Below are 22,768 nucleotides of genomic sequence, written 5' to 3'. Positions count from 1 at the left end.
GGAATAAAAGCCCCAAGTTTTTGTGTTTGTCTATTTTGTGTAGTGAATACTCCCATCATGGCCAATATCAAACTACCAACATGACATCAACAGGCTTGTAAAATTCATGAAAATTCAACAATCAGCTCTAGTTCATGGCAACAGACTCCAGTTCCCCACCACATTTACTTCACCCATTCTAAGCCACAAAGTCTCTGACGAGGTTGCTTTCATTTGGTTCTTCATACATTGAAGTAACATAAGAGCAAGAAACTAGATCTCTAGACTGAAGCCAGCGCTTTACCCATGAAACCACATTATTTGTCCCTAGTAAGACATGAAATATTTCTGGCTATCATCTTAACCAAACTAAGTGTTGCCATCATGAAAACTTGAAGGAAGCCCTATGTTCAGTCTGTTATTTTAGACTTACTGGCTTCATTTCTTCAGAGGTTGAAGAGGAGAGTTAAAGATCTTCCTTCAGCCGATCAGACATTGAGGATCCTCTCTGCCTTAGTCAGAGTAGAATTTCCAATACCTTACACAGTGCCTGGCATGTATGAGCTTAATAAATATCTGTTGGGCAAGTAAGTGCATGAGATTTCACAGAGAAGTCATAGAGGCTGAAATGAAGGGTTTGTAAAGGATGGTTTCATCAAAAGCATAAGATGATAACAAGAGCCACAGCTTCTGACAAGACAGGCTCAAATGCCAGGAACATACATACCATGCAGTTGACCCACATTAACATTCTGGAAAAAACATTCTTTGCACCACTTTGAAACACAAAGACTTCAGTGTAGGGAGTCTACATGTTCTTTCTATGGCTGGATTTCTCCTACAGAGTCTGTGATCTGGAGACTTTTCCTCTCTCTCTAACATATAGACCTGCTTTGTTCTCTACAAGTCCCTAGCCAATCACATTTCTCAAATCTTTCATTTTTGCACACATCAGAATTCTAGAGAGGTCTCCAGGTGTGTGTCCAAGACATCACACTCTCCACAGAGACCAAAAAAATGAACAAAACAAAATCCACTAGACCAGATGTAAAAGTCCCAGTGAACGCTGCTGGCTGAGCAAATGGACTTCTCTGCATTTGTGCATGTACTCGCACCCATATGCTGCAGGGATTAGAGCCTTAAAGTTCCCATCCTTGCTCTTAAGAAGTGGGTTAGAGAATAGTTGAGCCTACTCTGAAGAAAACCCTCCTAAGGCTGAAGATTCCTTGTGGGGTAGCCATCAGCAAACCACCTAATGCCAAAATAACAAAGTCCACGATACCCCCATAGTTGGCAATGCCTGGTTAACATTAATACCATCCTGCAGACAGAATCTAGAAATTATCAAGGGAGATGCATAAAGAAACAGTTGCTCTCCAAAATAACTTAATGCTTTGTATCTCTAAGTGTCATGGAAACCCATATAGGTCAGAAAGACTCAGTGGTGTCAGCTGCCATCAACAAAAGAGCGGTTTTGTGCCCCAACTTGTGCCTTGGTTCAGGCAAGTTTAAAAGGCTCTCTTGGCTGACCAGTGGCACTCATGCACTTCACTGGGAGAGATGAGTACCTAAGGCTAGGGCACCACATGAACCCAGTGTCACATTCCTCAGTTTTGTACATGCTGCAACTACCAATAGTTTCTGCTGGGCTCTGCAGCGTCTCTTTGAAACACAGCATTTCCTTCTCAGTGGTCTATCCCCTCCTATCTTCTTGTGCAGGTGTCTGAACCAGGCTCTTTCCAGGGGCCCAGATAGGGCAGCACTGTTAGCATGGAGGCCCAAGGGTAGGCAGGCAGCAGGGTCAGCCCCTTTCCATGGGGGTATGTGAGGGTGAATACTGTCCTTATCGTAACCCAGCCACCTTTCCCTACCCAGCATCCTCGTCTTGGAGGATAACACACACCCGTCAGCAATGAAAAATACCTCAGCCCTGCATCTGAGATTAAGCCCCCACATGCCCTCTGGGGCTGGGGATATCTTATGACCCTCTGCAGTTGGCTTGTTGACCTCAAGTTACTGCAAATAATAAAAACTAGAACATGCCTGATAGTCATGCCACAGCTGATTATCTGGGTAAAACAAGGCCTCCTTCTCTTTGAGTGGCTGTAATAGGTCTTCAGCAATGGGGAAGATTAGAGGTTCATGTCTTTATCATTCTCTTGCTCTTCTCCAGAGGCTGAAAGTGTTTTTGTTACAGCCAGGAAAGGTAGTTTACATCTGCTTCAAGGCTGGCCCCAACCATCCTTATCCATCCCCACTGGCAGACTCAAATTGGGGGGGTCTAGATATAACAGAGCTCACGTCCCATACTGCGGGGGCAGTGACCCAGCCAGTGTACCATATTTTGATTTACAAAGAGCTTTTTCCCCATTTTACCTGCCCGTTATGGCATTATACGTTTTATGGCACCACTGTCTACAAACATGGCAGCCAGGAAGCTTCTATTTTAACCAAGGCTTTGCCTGTTTTCAGTCGGGGTTTGAGTGTTTCCTTTTCCTTCCTGCTTTCTGTTGTGATTATTTTTCTTTCCCTTTATTGTTCCATCAAGGTTTACAAAAGTAGCAGAGTCAAATCATTCAGTTGGCTGATGGTGCATTATTTGTGGATGGCAGCTATTTATTTTGTCTGGTTCCTGTTAAGAAAAAGAAAAAAGCAAAACAAAACCTGTGCTTGCAGAATCCTCTTCCTCCTTTCATACCTCCTTTTCTGAAATCAGATTATCTGTCTACAAAAGAAGGACAGAAAGAAGCACTCATTTTTGGTTTCTTTCTCTAAAATACAGCTTCGAATGCTGACTTTTCACTTAACATTCCGTTCCTCTTAAGTTCCCTCTCCCGTTAATGACAACACCAGGCTTGAAATCTCACTCCACTCAGTGCATCAATCACTCTGTAGTTCTGCACAGTCTTCTTGTCGAGACAGCTGTCATCTTCCTTTGCCTTCCACGTCCACTCTGGCCTTGGGCTGCGGCAACCTTAATGGCTTCTGCAGCTCCCCGGTGTCTGTGCATTCAGTCTGTGTCTGCAGGCCCACACCACGGGGACCATCTTTTCCCAGCATTCTGCTTCCTGCTCATAACCTATTGTGCAAAATGTTATATCCACATTCCCTATTTGGGTATTCAGGACTCCTTTCTGATCTATTTCCAAGGCAATTTTCCAGCCTCAGCAGGGATGTGTGCATAGATTGGTTCTGTCCCCCTAGAATAGACCTTAGAGAGCCCACAAAAGTGGAGATGGAGACCATTCCTGGCTGCACCCACTTTTCCCACCTTTGTGCTCAGCATTTGCACAAGTGACATTTGCATGTTGTCACTCCCAGCCACACTGCCAAACCCAGCCCAGAGGGTTGAAAGTGGCCCAACTTGGCAGCCCCAAACAGGTAAGACCTTGACGCCACACTGTGCATAGCGCACTGCAACTTGTGAGCAACAGTGACTTGGCTCTCTTGACCCAGCTTTCTATCTCCTAGGTGGGATAGTTCTGAGGCACACACTCTACACAGTCTCCCAGGGGAATCCATGAGATTAGGCTCCAGTCTCCCCAGTGAGGGCTGGCTTGATGTGGGTAAAATTGCAATATTTCTACAATCTCTCTCCTGGTCTTAGTGTATCTCCACATCAATAAGTGTTTCCAAGGGATGGAGAGAAGTAGGCCATCTCCATATCAATAGGTAATTACACGGGTGAGCCAGGGCAAATCTGGACTGGAAAGGTTGAGTAGGGTCCCTTTTCAGCAGCCTGGTCATGAGAGACATGGGAGAGCAGAAGTGGATGACTGCTTGTAGCAATGAATGAGTTTCTCCAACTTTATTTCTCCCTTTGACTGATTTCAGTTTCAAAGGTATTTTGCCCAGGGATTTTCCCCTGGACTTACATATGACAGTAGTGGGCAGGACCTCTAAATCCAAAATCTGTCCGTATGGGTGCAATCCTTGGGCAGGCTGCCTGTAGAGATGGTGGGGAGATGCCCAGAACCCATCCTGTGGTGGTGGGGAGGTCCCAGTGGCTGCAGCAGTAAAGGGTGCAGTTCCACTCGGGAGCCCCCTATCTGTGGGGCTTCCAATTGAGGAGCCCCTAGTGGGGAACTGGTCTAGGGTAAAGCACCTCCTAGAGGGGTGAGGCCTTCCCCAGAATTGGGGAAGGGTGGAGACACCGGAAGCTGTGGAATTAGCCCTCCGTGAGATAGAAGACTGCTTAGAGGATCTGAGTGGCCGGGATGCAAACGGGATTGTGGGATGTCTTCCCTTGAGATAGTGGAAATGGTTATCGAGGAGAGAGAGAGAGACTTTGGCAGGGAAGAGACACATTTCAGCATCACTTGGAGGAACTGGGCTTTGACCTATGGGGTGCCTTAAAGAAAGAAAGAATATGCTAAGTACCTATCTGTAGCTCTGCCCGTACTTCAGTGAGTGACAAATACTAAGCAGCATAAATTGCCTGGGGGGGCACAAGGAAATTTGAGAAACTCTATAGGAGTTGGAGAAGGTGGGCATCATAAAGCCCACTCATAGTCCTTTTAATTCCCCAGTGTGGCCAGTGAAAAAGCCAGATGACTCCTGGTATATGATTGTGGATTACAGGGAATTGAATAAAGTCACACCCCCTTTGAATGCTACTGTCCTCTCTATAGCAAACATTCTGGACACCGTCAGCCATAAACTGGGGACGTACCATTATGTTGTGAACCTTGCTAATGCTTTCTTCTCTATTGACATAGCACAGGAAAGTCAGGAACAGTTTGCCTTCATGTGGGAAGGGCGGAAGTGGACATTCACTGTCCTTCCACAGGGATACCTCCACATTCCCACCATTTGTCATGAACCTGTAGCCCAGGACTTGGCCACATGGAAAAAACTGCTAACAGGTGTGGCTGTATCACTACATTGATTATATCATGCTCACATCTGATTCTCTTGCAAATTTAGAGGGGGCAGTTCCTAGACTGCTGCAACATCTACAGGAGAAAGGATGGGCTGTGAACAGCACCAAGGTTCAGGGAACTAGTTTGTCTATAAAGTTCTTGGGGGTTGTCTGGTCAGGTAAAACTACAGGTATCCCAGAAGCAGTCATAGACAAGGTCCAGGCTTTCCCTACTCCTACCACTCTGAGAGTATTATAAGAGTTTTTGGATCTTTTGGGCTCCTGGAGAGAGTTTATCCTGCATTTCGCACAAATTCTGAATCCCTTATACCAGTTGGTATAAATGGGATGAGACATGTGCAGCTGCTTTTACTGTTGCTAAGCGAGCAGTCAAGACCATACAGGCCTTGAGTATAATGGACTCATCAAGGTCCTGTGAGCTAGATACTCATGTAACTGAAGATGGTTATGGATGGGGTCTTTGGCAGTGGCTTGAATGGACACACCAGCCTATTGGATTCTGGTCACAGCTATGGAAAGGAGCAGAGGTCCAGCACACCTTGATAGAGAAGCAACTGGCTGCTGTGTACCACGCCTTGCTGGCTACAGAGCCGATCACTGGAACAGCTCCGACTAAGGTAATAACCACCTATCCCATTGCAGGGTAGGTGCAAGACTGGACCCAAAAGCCATGGAGTGGTGTAACACAGACTGGCCAAATGAGGCACAGTTTTACAGCATGTAGCACCCTCTACTAGCCTCTTAAGTAGAGAGCTACAATGCTTACTGGGTTCAGTGACGTATACCAGTGGAAAGCAGGAAGAACTTGCTTTTGAGCCTTTGGTAGCCGAGAGTTCTTATCAGGAGGGAGTAGGCCCTATATCTGAAGATAACTGGTATGCATATGGCTCCAGTTGTGGGCAGCCTACAAAGTGGAGGGCTGTGGCTTTCCATCCTAAGACTGAGACAATATGGATGGAGGATGGAAAGGGGAAGAGCAGTGAATGGGCTGAGTTGCAGCAAGTATGGCTTGTGATCACCCAGGAGCCCTCCCCTATAGTTGTCTGCACTGACCCTGGGGCTACTAACATGGTACCATGCCAACTGGATGGTTGGTCACTGGCCCCTTTGGGGACAAGAGTTGTGGCAAGACGTATGGGCCTCTGGTCATACTAGGACAGTTATCATATATCATGTGACTGGCCCTTTGCCATTGGCATCCCCAGGGAATGATGAAGCAGACACACTGGCCCAGGTGTGCTGGCTAGAAGGAAAGCCTGCCCCTAATGTAACCCAATGGTTACATCAGTGTTTGTTGCCCACAGGGCAAAAGACAATGTGGGCTTTAGCCTATTTGTGGGGTTTGCCATTGACCTTTGAAGAAGTCAGCAGAGCCTGGAAGGAGTGCCTTGTGTGCTCTAAGAGGGACTTACACTGAGTCCCGCAGCCACATGGGACAATAGTAAAGGGGCCAATACACCTTGCCAGGTGACAGATAAACTATATTGGCCTCTGCCCATTTCAGAGGGATATCATACGCCATGAGTTGTGTGGACACAGCTACTGGACTCTCGGTTGCTTTTCCTGCATATCGTGCTCATCAGCAAACAACCAAAAGGGGCCTAGAGTGTCTCTTTGCAGCCTATGGCCAGCTGCAGATGACTGACAGCAATCGAGGCACCCACTTTACTGGACATACGTTACAAGAATGGGTGCAGCAATTAGGAATAAAATGGAAGTTTCCTGTACCATATAACCCACCAGGGCAGGCATGATAGAGAGGTACAATGGTTTGTTGAAATCTGGGCTGAAGTCAGACACCAGTAACCTATGGGGCTAGTCGGTTCATTTACAGACAGTGCTATCACAGACAGTTTGAATGAGAAGCCCCAAAAAGCAGCCTGAGCCCTGTGGACATGTTAACACACATTGTTGCCTCTCCTATACAACTGTATGTGCAAATCAAAGAGGAATTACTGAAGCCAGGATATGGCCAGCAGAGCAACATCCTGCTGTCCGCCCCTACTTCATTAAACCTGGAGACTGTTGAGTGGACCTGGCTCTGGACATTTCGACACATGGACCAATGATGGCTAGTCCTTGGGGGAAAGGCCTGGAAGCTGGCCTCCTGTGTATTCCTAGAGTAACAGCAGAGTGACCCCCAAAGTCAGGGTAGTGTACCCAAAACATCTGGGAGGCAAGTGCATCTCATGGGGAAGTTTTGTTTTATCTTTATAGCCAGTGCATGTACCTCCCATAGCCCTATATATTGACCCATCTGTAGCTCCCACAGGGAGGGGGTGAAAGTCTGGTATACTAGACCAGGACAAGATCCCATTCCTGCCACTGTCCTATCACAGGACCACTCTCTTGCATGCATCCTACCTGATAGAGAAGATTTGCCTATGCTGGTGTCATTAAAACATGTATCTTATCGCCTTAAGGTTATTTTCTTCTACAGTCCTTGTGGCCTGGGCCTGCTGCCCCATCTGCAGCTGCCACATGATGATTACTCTGAACTCCCAACCAGTTCAGCTACTGCCTGCTTGTGGAATGGGTGAGCTATGGACTGTATAAGACTTTGAATGTGGCTCAATCCTCTGGCTTGAGGATTATCATGATTTTATTGCTGTTGCTATTGTATGTTATTAGTCTGGTTACAATGCTCCAGTCTTCTCGCCTAGGGACTATTGCAGAAGATGGGAAAGAGTAGATTATAAGGCAAGATTTCTGGAGGCCTGTGGGTAGAATTGCATTATTTCCAGAATCTCTCACCTGGCTTTAGTGCATCTCCATATTAATAGGGGTTTCCAAAGGGTGGAGAGAGAGAAGTAGCCATCTCCATATCAACAGGTAATTACAAGGGCGAGGGAGAGCATATCTGGACAGGGAGATTGGGTGGGGACTCTTCTTCTGTAGCCAGTTCAAGAGAAATGTGGGAAGACTGCTTGTAAGAAACAAACAGGTTTCTACCACTTTATTTCTCCCTTTGACTGATATCAGTTTCAAAGGTATTTTGCCCTAGGATTTTCCCCCTTGGAGTTACATCAAATTCTTCTCTCAGTGTCTGGCTCACTACTTTTCTTGGGTATCATGCTCAACTGGTACTGAATTAACCATTAATGAAAACATTTTTGCCAATATAAAATCCAAAAGAAATACATAAACATATTTTAAATATAACTTATATGTCCCTTTAAATAATCACTATCCTTTATGAGTATAACTAACACTATCCCACTAAGAGTAATGAAGAAATTGGAATGGAAGATTTATTTGCAAATTGTTGCAAATTTGCAAGCAAGTTAAAATGTTATGCTACATTCAGTGCAATTAGTAAGTGTACTTTGAACAGGGATGTAATTTCTATTTATAGAAAATCTTTCTTTTTTTCCCCTCCAGCCCTTACAACATCAATTCAGACACTAAGAAGTATCACCAAATGATTAACCCTTTCACCATACCCATGGACTTTAGTCTAGCTCTGCTGCCATCTGAACGCAATTAATCTTTTAAGACAATCTTGTCATTTTTCTAGCTATAATCCCTAGCTTATTTCTCCATGGTAATCAGCAATATATTCCACACTATAAATGAGTTCCTGAATCAGTAAAGAGCTTTTATGTTGTAAATAACAGAAAACCTAATTCAAATTGGCTTAAAAATAAACAGTAATGTCTCCTTACAGATTGCTCATTAGTTGCAGGAGGAATGATAGTAGCCATCTGGTGAAGAAATGAGACACTTTGACCAGGTGATCAAAATTAATATCCCCAGTGAGTGTAGACAGATGCTGTTATTCTTCCTGACATCATGCCCCGAGAAGAATACATCAAGTACAGGATAGTCCCAGCCTGGAACCTGAATCTAATCACAGGGAACCATCACTTACACCCCAATGGAGGACATCTAACAAAAGAACTGGCCTGGATTCTGAAAATTACCAATGTCATGAAAGACAAAGAAAACTGAAGACTCATTCCAGCTTACAGAGATTAAAAAGACCAGCATCCCCAGAAAACGTATGATCCTTGGCTGGTGAAAGAAACATGGTATAAAGGCCATTATCTGGAAAATTCAAAAAGTATCTGATGTTTAGATAAAAATACCATATCAATGATTAGGTTCATCTTGGATGATACGGCTGTGGGAATGTGGAGGACATCCTGTTCTTAAGAACTGCATACAGAAACAGTAAGTGGTAAAGGGTGTGATGTCCACAACCTGCTCTCAGCTGGTTCAGAGAAGGAGATAGCAAATGCAGCAAAAGGTACCAATCTGCAGAAATGGTCAACGGGAGTGGTCTGAACTCTCTCACAACTTTCCTGGAAGTCTGAAATTATTTCAAAATAAAAACTTAAAAAATAACTAAGCAGCAAAAATGACTAAGGGACATACTGAAGTCCAGTGGTGGGCTTCATGAGGCATGGATGTGGCTCCATGACTTCAACTACGCCCTAGTTCCTGGCTGTCTCCTGTCTCCTGGCTCTGCCTTCCTGGGGTCAGTGCCGCCCATCTGCAGCGTGGCCAGTGGTGCGATGGCTGTGGTAGCTTCAGGCTTCACTCCCTCAAATTTACATCTTTAGATGCAAGTCTGCTCCCCCAGAAGGGTGAGCGAGAGCTTTCTTTCCCAGAACCTTTCCCTCAAGTCTGAGAAAACTTGCTTGCTCTAAAACAAAAAATGTAATCAAGATGCCCCTGACACCTAATCATCAATCCAAACTCTTCAATGTAAGTATGCTACATGACTTTCCCCTGTGTGACTCAAGCCCATATTCCCATTTCTGAGCCCCGCCATGAGCCCACCTTCACTTGCCATGCTGCTGTATCTCTGCCAGTCTCTGTTTAAAATGCCACCTGGTAAACACATTCCTACCTCTCAAGACTCAGGCCATGAACCACCTCCTCTGTTCCAACATTCCCCGACTCCACTATTAGACCTTCCCTCCCCTGTGTGCGTGGCCCCACCCAAGACATTCTAATCCTCTATCACCCCCAGGCCAGTGCTTCTGCAGGGCAGGGCCCCACAGGTTGCCTAACATTTAGCATGCCCAGCATGTCTATAAAACGTGGACAAAGGAGTAACATCTGTCCTGCCCATACCAGGCTTCCTGGTCCAGTGAAAACCTGCAGAATGAATTCATGAGTGAATTTGGGATTGCACTTATAACAGTGCCAGACACTAAATAATTCACTAAACTAAAATGTTACTCAATAAAATACATCTTAATTAATTTGGGTATTTTACTCCATGAAGGAAAATTATCCTATTCAAGCCACATGGAACCACTGAGAAACTCATAATTTAGCCAATACGTGAAAAGTGCATTTATTCTAATTTCCTGTTTTCCTGTGAGAGGCCGCTGTCCCAGCCTAGGTCAGGCAATGCCCGATTTGTGGCCTGGCACATCAGCAGCCCTGGCACAGAGGAAACACTGTCTACATTTTATATAGAAAAGTGGGGAAACCTCAGAAAAGCCACACTGCACAAATATTACATCACCGAACAGGGAACAACCACATTCCTACAGACACCACCTGGGGCCGGCTCCTGTCAGAGAACTCACTCAGCGCTTCATGCATCAGGGTGCCCATGGCAGACATGCAGACACTGACGGCTTCTGCAGCCCCCACCACACAGCAGGCTGCTGTGGCTGCTCTTTCCTGGGCCACAGACATGCCTCACAGCTTAGAGAGCAGCTAGCTTATCCAGCTGCATGACATTTTCAGATTGACTGAAGCCATCATTGAGAAAGGTGTAAATAACTAACCCTCCTTTGACTCATCCCTCTTTTTTAGTCAAATCATGGCTCTCAAAAATCTTCCACTGCAGAGAAACCTGAGGCCACTACCTTAACCAGCCACCAGACTTACCCGCCACATATGCCTCCTGATACCGGGTACTAAGGAGGGTGTAGCATCATTTCTGTGGCATTCCCGCCAAGAGCATGTGACCTGAATTCACTCGTGAGGAGCATCAGACACACCAAACTGACAGTCACTCTACAAGTACAACTGGCTTGAGCTCTTCAAAAACGTTAAGACAAAGACATTTTCAAAGACAGAGAAAGGCCAAGGATTCATTTCAGATTGAATGGGTCTAAAGAGAAATGACAACTCAATGCAGTGTGTCATCCTGTACTGAGTCCTGAATTTGAAAAAAATTTTTAAATTGCTATAATGGCATTATTGGAATATTTGATGATACTGTAATAGGACCTGTAGCTTGAAGTATTGCAGCAATGTTTAATTTCCTGACTTTGACAAATGTATTGTGGTGACGTTAAGAAGCAGCAAACATGGGAGTATTAAGTAGTCCAGAGACATGATGCATGCAACTTACTCTCAAGGCATTTAGAAAAGGTGTGTGTGTGTGGGAGAGAAGGAATGCTTAAACAAATGTAGTAATATGTCAAAAATCTATTAGTCTGGGTAAATAAATAACATACTAGTGTTCTTTGTACTATACATACCACGTTTATTAAGTTTGAAATTGTCTTAAAATTGAAAAGTACATTCCACTGCCTCATTATAAAAAATAAAGATTCTCAGTGACAGTTCAATGTTTTTGAACAGCTCACCATGTTGCACTGGGAAATGTTGAAATAGAGAGGGCAAGAGAAAGCTTTACTCCACTTGTGCAAAATAAGCTAGGCTGGCAGCACCATGTCCTGTTAGTGTTTCTGACAGGTTTGTAATTTGATAAAAAAGGCATTTGTGCGTGTGTGTCTTGCTAAGTTATGCAGTATGTAAGATACAAAAAAGCTTAAGGACAGTATTACATACCTCTGTGCTCACTACCCCTGTGAATTCCTCCTCATCAATCCCTCTTTGCCTTCTCACAAGTTACAAGAATTCTAAACTTGGCATTCATCAGCTCCTTATATTTCTTTATATGTTTGCTACATATATGTGCATGTGTGTACCTTCACTGTATTTTTTTAATTTTGGTATCATTAATCTACAATTACATGAGGAACATTATGTTTACTAGACTCCCCCATCACCAAGTCCCCCCCACATACCCCACTGCAGTCACTGTCCATCAGCATAGTTCAGATGCTGTAGAATCACTACCTGTCCTCTCTGTGATGTACAGCCTTCCTCATGCCCCTACACACATTATGCATTCTAATCGTAATGCCCCCTTTCTTTTTCTCCCCCTTATCCCTCCCTTCCCACCCATCCTCCCCAGTCCCTTTCTTTTTGGTAACTGTTAGTCCATTCTTGGGTTCTGTGTGCCTGCTGCTGTTTTGCTCCTTCAGTTTTTCTTTGTTCTTATACTCCATAGATGAGTGAAATCATTTGATACTTGTCTTTCTCAACCTGGTTTATTTCACTGAGCATAATACCCTCTAGCTCCATCCGTGTTGTTGCAAATGGTAGGATTTGTTTTCTTCTTATGGCTGAATAATATCCTATTGTGCATATGTACCACATCTTCTTTATCCATTCATCTACTGATGGACACTCAGGTTGCTTCCATTTCTTGGCTATTGCAAATAGTGCTGCGATAAACATAGGGGTGCATATGTCTTTTTCAAACTGGGCTGCTGCATTCTTATGGTAAATTCCTAGAAGCAGAATTCCTGGGTCAAATGGTATTTCTATTTTCAGTTTTTTGAGGAACCTCCATACTGCTTTCCACAATAGTTGAACTAATTGACATTCCCACCAGCAGTGTAGGAGGGTTCCCCTTTCTCCACAACCTCGCCAACATTTGTTGTTGTTTGTTTTTTGGATGGTAGCCATCCTTACTGGTGTGAGGTCATATCTCATTGTGGTTTTAATTTGGATTTCTCTGATGACTAGCGATGTGGAGCATCTTTTCATGTGTCTGTTGGCCATTGAATTTATTCTTTGGAGAACTGTTTTTTCAGCTACTCTGCACATTTTTTAATTGGATTATTTGCTTTTTGTTTGTTGAGGTGCTTGAGCTCTTTATATATTTTGGATGTCAAGCCTTTATTGGATCTGTGATTTATGAATATATTCTCCCATACCATAGGATGCTTTTTTATTCTATTGGTGGTGTCCTTTGCTGTACAGAAGCTTTTCAATTTGATGTAGTCCAGTTCATTTTTGCTTTTGTTTCCCTTGCCTGGAAAGATATGCTCATGAAGAAGTCGCTCATGTTTATGTCCAAGAGATTTTTGCCTATGTTTTTTTCTAAGAGTTTTATGGTTTCATGACTTACATTCAGGTCTTTGATCCATTTCGAATTTACTTTTGTGTATGGGGTTAGACAATGATCCAGTTTCATTCTCTTACATGTAGCTGTCCAGTTTTGCCAACAGCAGCTGTTGAAGAGGCTGTCATTTCCCCATTGTATGTCCATGGCTCTTTTATCATATATTAATTGACCATATATGTTTGGGTTAATATCTGGACTCTCTGTTCTGTTCCACTGGTCTGTGGGTCTGTTCTTATGCCAGTACCAAATTGTCTTGATTACTGTGGCTTTGTAGTACAGCTTGAAGTTGGGAAGCGAGATCCCCCCTGCTTTATTCTTCCTTCTCAGGATTGCATTGGCTATTCAGGGTCTTTTGTGGTTCCATATGAATTTTAAAACTATTTGTTCCAGTTTGTTGAAGAATGTTGTTGGTATTTTGATAGGCATTGCACTGAATCTGTAGATTGCTTTAGGCAGGATGGCATTTTGACAATATTAATTCTTCCTAGCCAAGAGCATGGGATGAGTATCCATTTGTTAGTGTTCTCTTTAATTTCTCTTAAGAGTGTCTTGTAATTTTCAGGGTATAGGTCTTTCACTTCCTTCATTAGGTTTATTCCTAGGTATTTTATTCTTTTTGATGCAATTGTGAATGGAATTGTTTTCCTGATTTCTCTTTCTCTTAGTTCATCATTAGTGTATAGGAAAGCAACAGATTTCTGTTTATTAATTTTGTATCCTGCAACTTTGCTGAATTCAGGTATTAGTTCTAGTAGTTTTGGAGTGGAGTCTTTAGGGTTTTTTATGTACAATATCATGTCATCTGCTAATAGTGACAGTTTGACTTCTTCTTTACCAATCTGGATGCCTTTTATTTCTTTGCTTTGTCTGATTGCCATGGGTAGGACCTCCAGTACTATGTTGAATAACAGCCTTCACTGTCTTTTTTTAAATATAACTTTAAAAAAGAAATTTGAATTAAAGTTGGTGTAACCCATGAGGGGACCCTCAAGGAATTTTAGGGATCCAGGGATTATAGTTGTAGAATCATGGATAAGCTGATCTTCCAGCTTCTTCAGAGACTTTTACCTAGTGGCCCTGATTCTATATCCTTGGAAAGTAACTTGAATGTCATGATAATAACATAAACATGTATGTCAGAGCATACTCCCAGTGATCTGCTGGAACCGGAAAATAGTGGCTCACAATACTGATTGTATGTATCTCTTTCCAACTCTGCTTTTAATGACATCACATTGGTAGACTGAAATTCACCATGGCCAGAGTATTTACCCCATGGAAATAGGCAAATGCTACATATGAGGGTATCATAAACATTTACAGAGAACCACTGAATGCACCTGGCTTCCAGGTGCCTTTGATGTAAAAAAAGAGACAAGTTAGTTCAACTTTTCTAGTTAGTCTTTCAGATACTCAAAAGGGAAAATGAAGAACTAAAGCTTGTTACAATTTCATAGCCCAGACTGACTGGTATAGAAAATGTTAAGGTGAATCTCAATGATAACTTAAGAAAAATTGTCCAGAATATCCAGATATAATCATGCCAATATAATTTGAAAAGTACATTTATCCAGGGAACAACTCCAAAGATGATAGTTTGTCCTGCATAGTGGCAACTAGTTTTGTGTCTAAGTTATGAGCATTTTTCAGCAGCCCTGCTTTGAACTGATTGCATGGACATATCATTCTCCTGTGTCCTACTTTCTAGCCTGGCCTTCCTACTGATGGCTTCCTAATGAGTGAAATAAACCTGTAAGCCTCACTCACTACATGTCTGCAGGAGAGCTCTGTTTTTGAAAGCCTTTAGCAATCACACTTTAACAAAAGAAATATGGGTTGAAACAAATGAATTAGGTCCTTTTTCCTTCTTGTCAACTTCAGTGCTGTCAGCCAGGAGGAAGAGATACTTTGGAGAAACCAGAAGGAAAGATTCAAAGCACACTGTGCTGGACAGACTGGTCATCTTGTCCATCAGAGCCAAGCCTCGTGGTTCTCAAAACATAACCAAGTCTGGTTGTAAGAGGAGCCAGGAAAATCTGAACCACAAACAGATGCATGTTTTGCCAAAAAGCCTGGTGCTTCACTGGGCAAACTTAACCAAACAACTTTATGAAAATTCAACTGCTAACCCCCACTCCAGAGAAGAGGGCATGAACCCTGCAAGCCAAAGGGTACCCCTCAGGAAGTCCAAAGCCAGGTGATGTCAACAATAACTCTCCTCACTTATTATGAACCAGTGGGGTTTCATCATCATTGCTACCGCTCCCCTCTCAAGAGTTTTTTTTGACATTTCTTCTAATGGCCACCCCCCTGCCCCTGCCTGAATTTCAATACCACATACATATACTGTATATTTGATATGTCATATGTACCTCTGTGATGTATACATAGAAAGACTAAGGTTTTTTGTCCCTGACTGTCACTGAAAAAAACAATTTTTCCCTCCTTGGGGAGCCAATGTTCTAAATTGACCATTATTAACTGGACTCTCACAGCCTTGCTATGCCCGCACAGGGCTTCCTGCTGCAGCGTGAAGATGTACACAGATGGCAGGACTGCTCTCCCACCCATGGACACCATGGGCTTTCTATTGATGAATGACTTAATAATGGCAGAAATAACCACAGTTCTGGGCACTCGCTAGATGCTAGGCACTGAAACAAGCTTTGACATACTCTGTCTTGGTCCTCTGGAGCTGCTATAACAAAAACCAATTATTATAACCAATAGAAAAGTACTGCTCACAGCTCTGGAGGCTGGAAGTGCTAGATCAGGCTGTCAAGTATGATTGGGTGAGGGGCCTCTTTCTGGCTGCAGGACCTCTTGTTGGGTCCTCACAGAGAGAAGGAGCTAGAGAGCTCTGTGGGGTCTGTTTCATAAGGCACTAATCCTATTTATGAGGGCTCCACCATTATGACCTGAACACCTCCCCAAAGCTGTACTTCCTAATACCATCAACTTGGGCATTAGGATTTCAACATACCATTTTTGGGGAGACACAGACACTCAAACTATAAGACTCAAAAATCCTGCCTTAGTTTGGGTCACACCAGGAGCAGACCCTGAGACAAAGATTCCATGGCAAGTAATCTCTAGGGGAGAGGATTCCAGAAAATACTAATAGATGAATGAGGAATGAGACAAGGAAGGGAAAGATGTTTTTCAAGCCAGTTACCACTGTCAACACCTGGAGTTTAATCTCACAAGAAAACTCTGGCAAATGATGTCAAACACAAGTGTCAGAGTGATCCCAACTGATACGGTGAGGGCGGTGGGGTATGTACATACCAATTTCCATCAACTGTTGGTTGAAGGCCACTGCTGCTCTCTTTAGGCAGAGAGATGCAAATGGTAGGTGCCAAAAGTCAGCTGGTGTGAACTGGAATGGTAAGGCCCAAGGGTACACAGCTGGGCCACACACACAGTCTCATATCATTCTCACAACATCCATGAGAGGGTGGTATCCTAATCAACCTGAAAAGAGGTACAAAGATGCAAAACAATGTTTCCAAAGTCAACGGGCAGTAGGTAGCAAAAATAAGTGATGACTCCAAGGCCACATGCTTCAGACCAGGCTACATATTTATGCTGGCCCCTCCTTGTGCATATATACTGCTCTTCTCAATTTTTCCTATTCACACTGACTCAACAAATGGGTAAGACTCATATGAGATAGTGCTCATCTTACATAAATTTACAGGTTGGCAAGGAAGGGATGGATTTAGGGAAAGGATAATGTGTTGAATTCTGGAATTATTGAATTTGTGTCAGTAGGCCACCTAGTGAAGAGGCATGTACATTAAAGGAGTGACATATGTTCAAGATTCAAGTGTGAGCATTATCAGCATGTACAACTGTTATGAACTGAATTTTGTCCCCCAAATTCATATGTCATAGCCCTAACCCCTGTACCTCAAAATGTGACTGTATTTGAGGTAAGGCCTTTAAAGAGGCAACTGAGTTAAAACGAGGCTGTTAGGTTAAGCCCTAATCCAATCTGACCAGTGTCCTTATAAGAAGGGGAGATTAGGACAAACGGAGTGACCAGGGAGGTGCACACACAGAGGAAGACTGAAGAGGAAGCAAGAGGTGGCCATCTGCAAACCAAGGACAGAGGCCTCAGGAGAACACAATCCTGCTGGCACCTTGATCTTGAACTTCCAGCATCCAGAGCTTGGAGAAAAATGAATGCATGTTATTCAAACCACTGAGTCTGCAGTGTTTTTTTGCAGTAGCCCTAGCGCACGGTAGCTGTTTTCATGAAACAGAGGGATCTACACAGGAGCGAAGGGAAGGTTTTCTTTCAAAATACCGTGATTCCTCAATTAAGCCGGTGCTGCAATGTGAGCACGAAAGACAAGGCCTAAGAGCTATCTGTTGGGTAGACCAACAGGAAGGAGGAACCAAAGAAACAGGAGGAAAACGGGAAATTTAGCATTTCATATACAGTCTTCTGTTAGAGCCTCTTATTAATCTTAGGATGGAGATATCAGCTTCCTTGATGTTGTACAATCACTAAGTGGTAGAGTCAGGATTAGAAGCAGGTACATCTGACTCCCAAGAGTCCTTTCATTCTTCTGCAACATGCTCATCCATGCTGAGGGTGGAGGCCCTCACCCAGCCTCATCCAGATGGCCTTCGTGGATGCTGAGTGGCTGCTCTCCACCTTGTTCTTGCCAATGACTATCTGCTAGGAAACTCAGCTCCATTCTTGTTGTCCCAGTATTCTGAGGCAAAAGCTCTTGGAATGGCATGGCATGGAGGTATGTTCTCACTGTACAGCTGTTTTGCCTTCCCAGAAAAGCCCCACAGCTGCATGACCTCCAGAGCCCATTTCCTCAGCTGCAGGGTCTCAACCCAACTCCACTCAACTCAGATCTGATCTCAGTCCACTTTGGGACACAGGCTTCTGTCCTCCAGAGCTTCAGCTGCACCGCCTTTTCCCTGCATGCCCTGTGCTTCTTGCCAGCTCCCACTTGGCTCTGGTCCCTGTTGCCTGGGCAGTTCCATTTGGTACCTGCCAGAGTCTCATTATGAAAAGCAAACCCAAACATTTATCCTGGACTGTAGGAAAACACATGAGATCATGGAATTATTGACTTTGATCTTTTTTAGGAAAACTTATGCAGAATGAGGGAGGAGTCAGAGGATTAGGAAGGGGTAAATGTTACTCCAAGTAGAGTTTTTATTTTCTGAATATGGTCAATAAAGGATTATTAAGATGATGGGTTTTGAATACTTAAAAGAAAAATGATGGCCACTAGGCATTCATTAACATCATATCCCTAAGACATAAACTTTGTCGACTTTTTTTAATGTTTCCAGGAAACAAACCTTATGTTGTGAACTTTGTCAAGATTGACTTTATGAAGGAGTCTGACAAGAGTCAAAACACTTTGAGATACAATGTGGGCTAGACAGCAATACAGTTAATTACCTGGTTACCTAACCACAAATCCTCTAGAATACATTTTTCCTTTCAGGTCCTTGGATCAAAAATCTGTGTTGGGCCCCTTTCTGCTTCAGTCTGTTCTGCAAATCTGCTGACTTCATCATCCTCACTTAATCTCTGGTGAACTTTCTGCTTCACCCAGATTTAGCCTGACCTGATTTCCATTCTCCCTGATCAAGAAAATACATTGACTTTGGCATGCATATGAATTGGCAAGAGACACCAGTTATTAGGCCAGGGAAATAAGAGGCAGGCAAAGGTTTCTTAAGCTGGACATAAAAAGCAAGAACAATGAAAGAAACAAAAGAAACACTTAAAAATTAAGAAAGGATAAAATGGACTTCCATTAAAATGAAAAACTTTGTTTAACAAAACACATCACTAAAAAATGAATGAACGAGTCATAGAATGAGAGGAGATATTCTAAATACATACATTTAACAAAGAACTCATGACCATACTATATGTATATTTTTAAATCTCAAAACCAATAAGACAAATGAAATTTTTAAAAGGCAAAAAAGACTTGAATGGACCCTTCACTAAAGAGAATATACAAATCTAAAGCCTATGTAAACGTGTTCAACATTACTACTTATCAGGAAAATCTGAATTAAAACCATAATAAGATACACCCTTGTAACCAGCTGAATGGATAAAATTTAAGAGACTGACCACATCAAGCATTGGCAAGGATGTGGAGCAACTGGAATTCTCATACACTATTAATGGAAGTAAAATTTGGTCCAACCACTTTGGAAAATTGGAGTTATCTACTAATACCTAGACCTACTTCAAGGAATTCTACTTCAAGGTATATACATACAGGATAAATGAGTGCAAGTATCCACAAAAAGACATAGGTACAAGAATGTGCATGGCAACTTAATTTGTAATAGCTCAAACTAGAAACAAATATCTATTAAAAGGAAAATGGATAAACAAATTGTAGTATATTCATGTAATGGATTAGTACCCAGGAATTAAAGGGAAGAAATTATTGATATGTATCACAACAGGGATGAATCTCAAAAATATTATATTGAGCAAAAGGAGCCAGTCCCCAAAGTGTACATATTTTATGCAATAGATTAGGCAAAGCGAATCTATGGTGACAGGTATCAGAATAGCAGCTGTTCTTGTTTGGGAGTGGTACCAACAAAGAGTGGTGCCATCACCTGGGGGGTGATGGAGATGCTCTGTATCTTGATCTGAACAGTGGGTACAGGGTGTATGCATAAAGTTCATCTAGGATTTTACTTTTATCATATGAAAATTATACCTCAATAAAAATAATTTTTTAAAAAATGAAGGCAGATAGAAGCTAAGATATTCTAGTATACATAAAGGCTTTGAAAGCCACACAAAAAGTAGTTCTTTTTCCCTGTTTCCTCATTACTTGCCACCCACAGGGCCTGGAGTTACTTCACTCATGGTGATAGTTTCACTTCTGATATCCACTTGCTGGAATGCTCCAGGGTAGAAATACTAAATTTGATAGCATCTGAGTCACCACTGATAGTAAGACCACCATTATTTTAATACCATCTAGTAGGACAAACTTTGCCAATTAAACTATGACACAATGTTTTCTAATCCTTTAAAATTTATTTTATGAGGGGCGGAGCCAAGATGGCGGCGTGAGTAGAGCAGTGGAAATCTCCTCCCAAAAACACATAGAGCTATGAAAATATAACAAAGAAAAATCTTCCTAAAATAGAGACCACAGGACACAGGACAACATCCAGACCACATCCACACCTGCAAGAACCGAGCGCCTTGTGAAGGGGGTAAGATACAAGCCCCAGCCCGGCGGGACCCGAGCGCCCCTCCCCCCGGCTTCCGGCGGGTGGAGAGAAACCGGAGCGGTTTTTTTTTTTTTTTTTTTTTTTTGGCGAGCGCTTTTTGGAAGCCTTAGAGGGACGGGCCCCCGTTGCTGGGGAGGCAGGGTGGCGGGACCGGTGAGGAGGTGCCTGGGAACGGCGCCGGAGGACAAAGAATATCCCGCGTTTCTCCCTGCGAGACCTGGGGGCGGGTGCCTGAGACCGGTGCCTGAGGACGGAGGAGGTCGCGCGTTTTTCCCCTTTTTTTTTTTTTTTTTTTTTTCTCTTTTTGGCGAGCGCTTTTTGGAAGCCTTGAAGGGACGGGGACCCCAGTGCTAGGGAGGCACGGTGGCGGGACTGGTGAGCGGGTGGCTGGGACCGGCGCCTGAGGACAAAGAATATCCCCCGTTTTTCCCTGCGGGACCGGTGGGCGGGTGCCTGAGACCGGCACTTGAGAACAGAGGAAATCGCGCGTTTTTCCCCTTTTTTTTTTCTCTTTTCTGCGAGTGCTTTTTGGAAGCCTAAAAGGGACAGGGACCCCGGTGCTAGGGAGGCAGGGCGGCGGGACTGGTGAGCGGGTGCCTGGGACCAGCACCTGAGGACAAAGAATATCCCGCATTTTTCCCTGTGGGACCGGTGGATGGGTGCCTGAGACCAGCACCTGAGGACAGAAGAAATCGCGCGTTTTTCCCCCTTTTTTTCTCTCTTTTTGCCGAGTGCTTTTTGGAAGCCTTGAAGGGACAGGGACCCCGGTGCTAGGGAGGCAGGGCGGCGGGACTGGTGAGCGGGTGCGTGGGACCAGTACCTGAGGACAAAGAATATTGAGCGTTCCTTCCCTGTGGGACCGGTGGGTGGGTGCTTTTTGGAAGCCTTGAAAGGACAGGGACCCTGGTGCTAGGGAGACAGGGCAGCAGGACCAGTGAGCGGGTGCCTGGGACCGGCACCTGAGGACAAAAAAAAAAAAAAAAAAAAATCGCTTGTTTTTTCCCTTTTTTTCCTTTTTTTTTTCTCTTTCTTTCTGTTCCCTCTCTCATTGTTGCTGCTGTTGTTTTGGTTTGGAGAGTGCTTTTTGGAAATCTTAAAGGGGCAGGACAGGTCACTTAGACCAGAAGCAGGGAATCTGGGGATCTCTGGGCACTCTAACCCCCTGGGCAGCAGGGAGCACAGAGGCCCCTTACGGAGATAAATAGTCTCCTGGCTGCTCCCCCTCCAACGGGGCTCCACCATTTTGGAGGAACAGCCCCAGCCAGGCCAAGCCCACAGCAACAGCGGAGATAAACCCCAAAGCAACTGGGCAGGAAGCAGAAGCCCTGTCTGCGCGCAGCTGCCCAGCACAAGCCACTAGAGGTCGCTATTCTCCCAGGAAAAGGCTACAAACCAACAAGAAGGGAAGCTCTTCCAGCGGTCACTTGTACCAGCTCTGCAAACTATCTCTATCACCATGAAAAGGCAAAACTACAGGCAGACAAAGATCACAGAGACAACACCTGAGAAGGAGACAGACCTAACTAGTCTTCCTGAAAAAGAATTCAAAATAAAAATCATGAACATGCTGACAGAGATGCAGAGAAAAATGCAAGAGCAATGGGATGAGATGCAGAGAAAAATGCAAGAGCAGTGGGATGAGATGCAGAGAAAAATGCAAGAGCAGTGGGATGAAGTCCGGAAGGAGATCACAGATGTCAGGAAAGAGATCACAGAAGTGAAACAATCCCTGGAAGGATTTATAAGCAGAATGGATAAGATGCAAGAGGCCATTGAAGGAATAGAAGCCAGAGAACAGGAACGTATAGAAGCTGACATAGAGAGAGATAAAAGGATCTCCAGGAATGAAACAACACTAAGAGAAATATGTGACCAATACAAAAGGAAAAACATTCGTATTATAGGGATACCAGAAGAGGAAGAAAGAGGAAAAGGGATAGAAAGTGTCTTTGAAGAAATAATTGCTGAAAACTTCCCCAAACTGGGGGAGGAAATAATCGAACAGACCATGGAATTATACAGAACCCCCAACAGAAAGGATCCAAGGAGGATAACACCAAGACACATAATAATTAAAATGGCGAGGATCAAGGACAAGGAAAGAGTTTTAAAGGCAGCTAGAGAGAAAAAGGTCACCTATAAAGGAAAACCAATCAGGCTAACATCAGACTTCTCAACAGAAACCCTACAGGCCAGAAGAGAATGGCATGATATACTTAATGCAATGAAACAGAAGGGCCTTGAACCAAGGATACTGTATCCAGCACGACTATCATTTAAATATGATGGTGGGATCAAACAATTCCCAGACAAGCAAAAGCTGAGGGAATTTGCTTCCCACAAACCACCTCTACAGGGCATCCTACAAGGACTGCTCTAGATGGGAGCACCCCTAAAAAGAGCACAGAACAAAACACACAACATATGAAGAATGGAGGAGGAGGAGTAAGAAGGGAGAGAAGAAAAGACTCTCC

At 43.7% G+C, this 22,768-nt stretch overlaps 1 protein-coding gene across 8 annotated transcripts in view; it reads right to left on the bottom strand.

The window, feature by feature from the left end:
• The window catches only part of RIN2 (Ras and Rab interactor 2), a 239,696-nt gene that overhangs the window by 104,394 nt on the left and 112,534 nt on the right, over nt 1-22,768 (bottom strand). The window contains exon 3 of one of the 8 annotated variants that reach the window (XM_073236970.1): nt 16,323-16,508. The exons of the other annotated variants lie outside the window; for them this stretch is intronic. The gene's annotated coding sequence lies outside the window, so the exon portion shown is untranslated. The remainder of the gene's footprint in view (nt 1-16,322; nt 16,509-22,768) is intronic. 8 annotated transcript variants of the gene reach the window in all.

This window comes from Manis javanica, chromosome 5 (assembly GCF_040802235.1).
Source record: "Manis javanica isolate MJ-LG chromosome 5, MJ_LKY, whole genome shotgun sequence".
Lineage (NCBI taxonomy): Eukaryota > Metazoa > Chordata > Mammalia > Pholidota > Manidae > Manis > Manis javanica.
The sequence above is the reverse complement of the archived record's forward strand: the minus strand, read 5'-3'. Positions and strand labels throughout refer to the sequence as shown.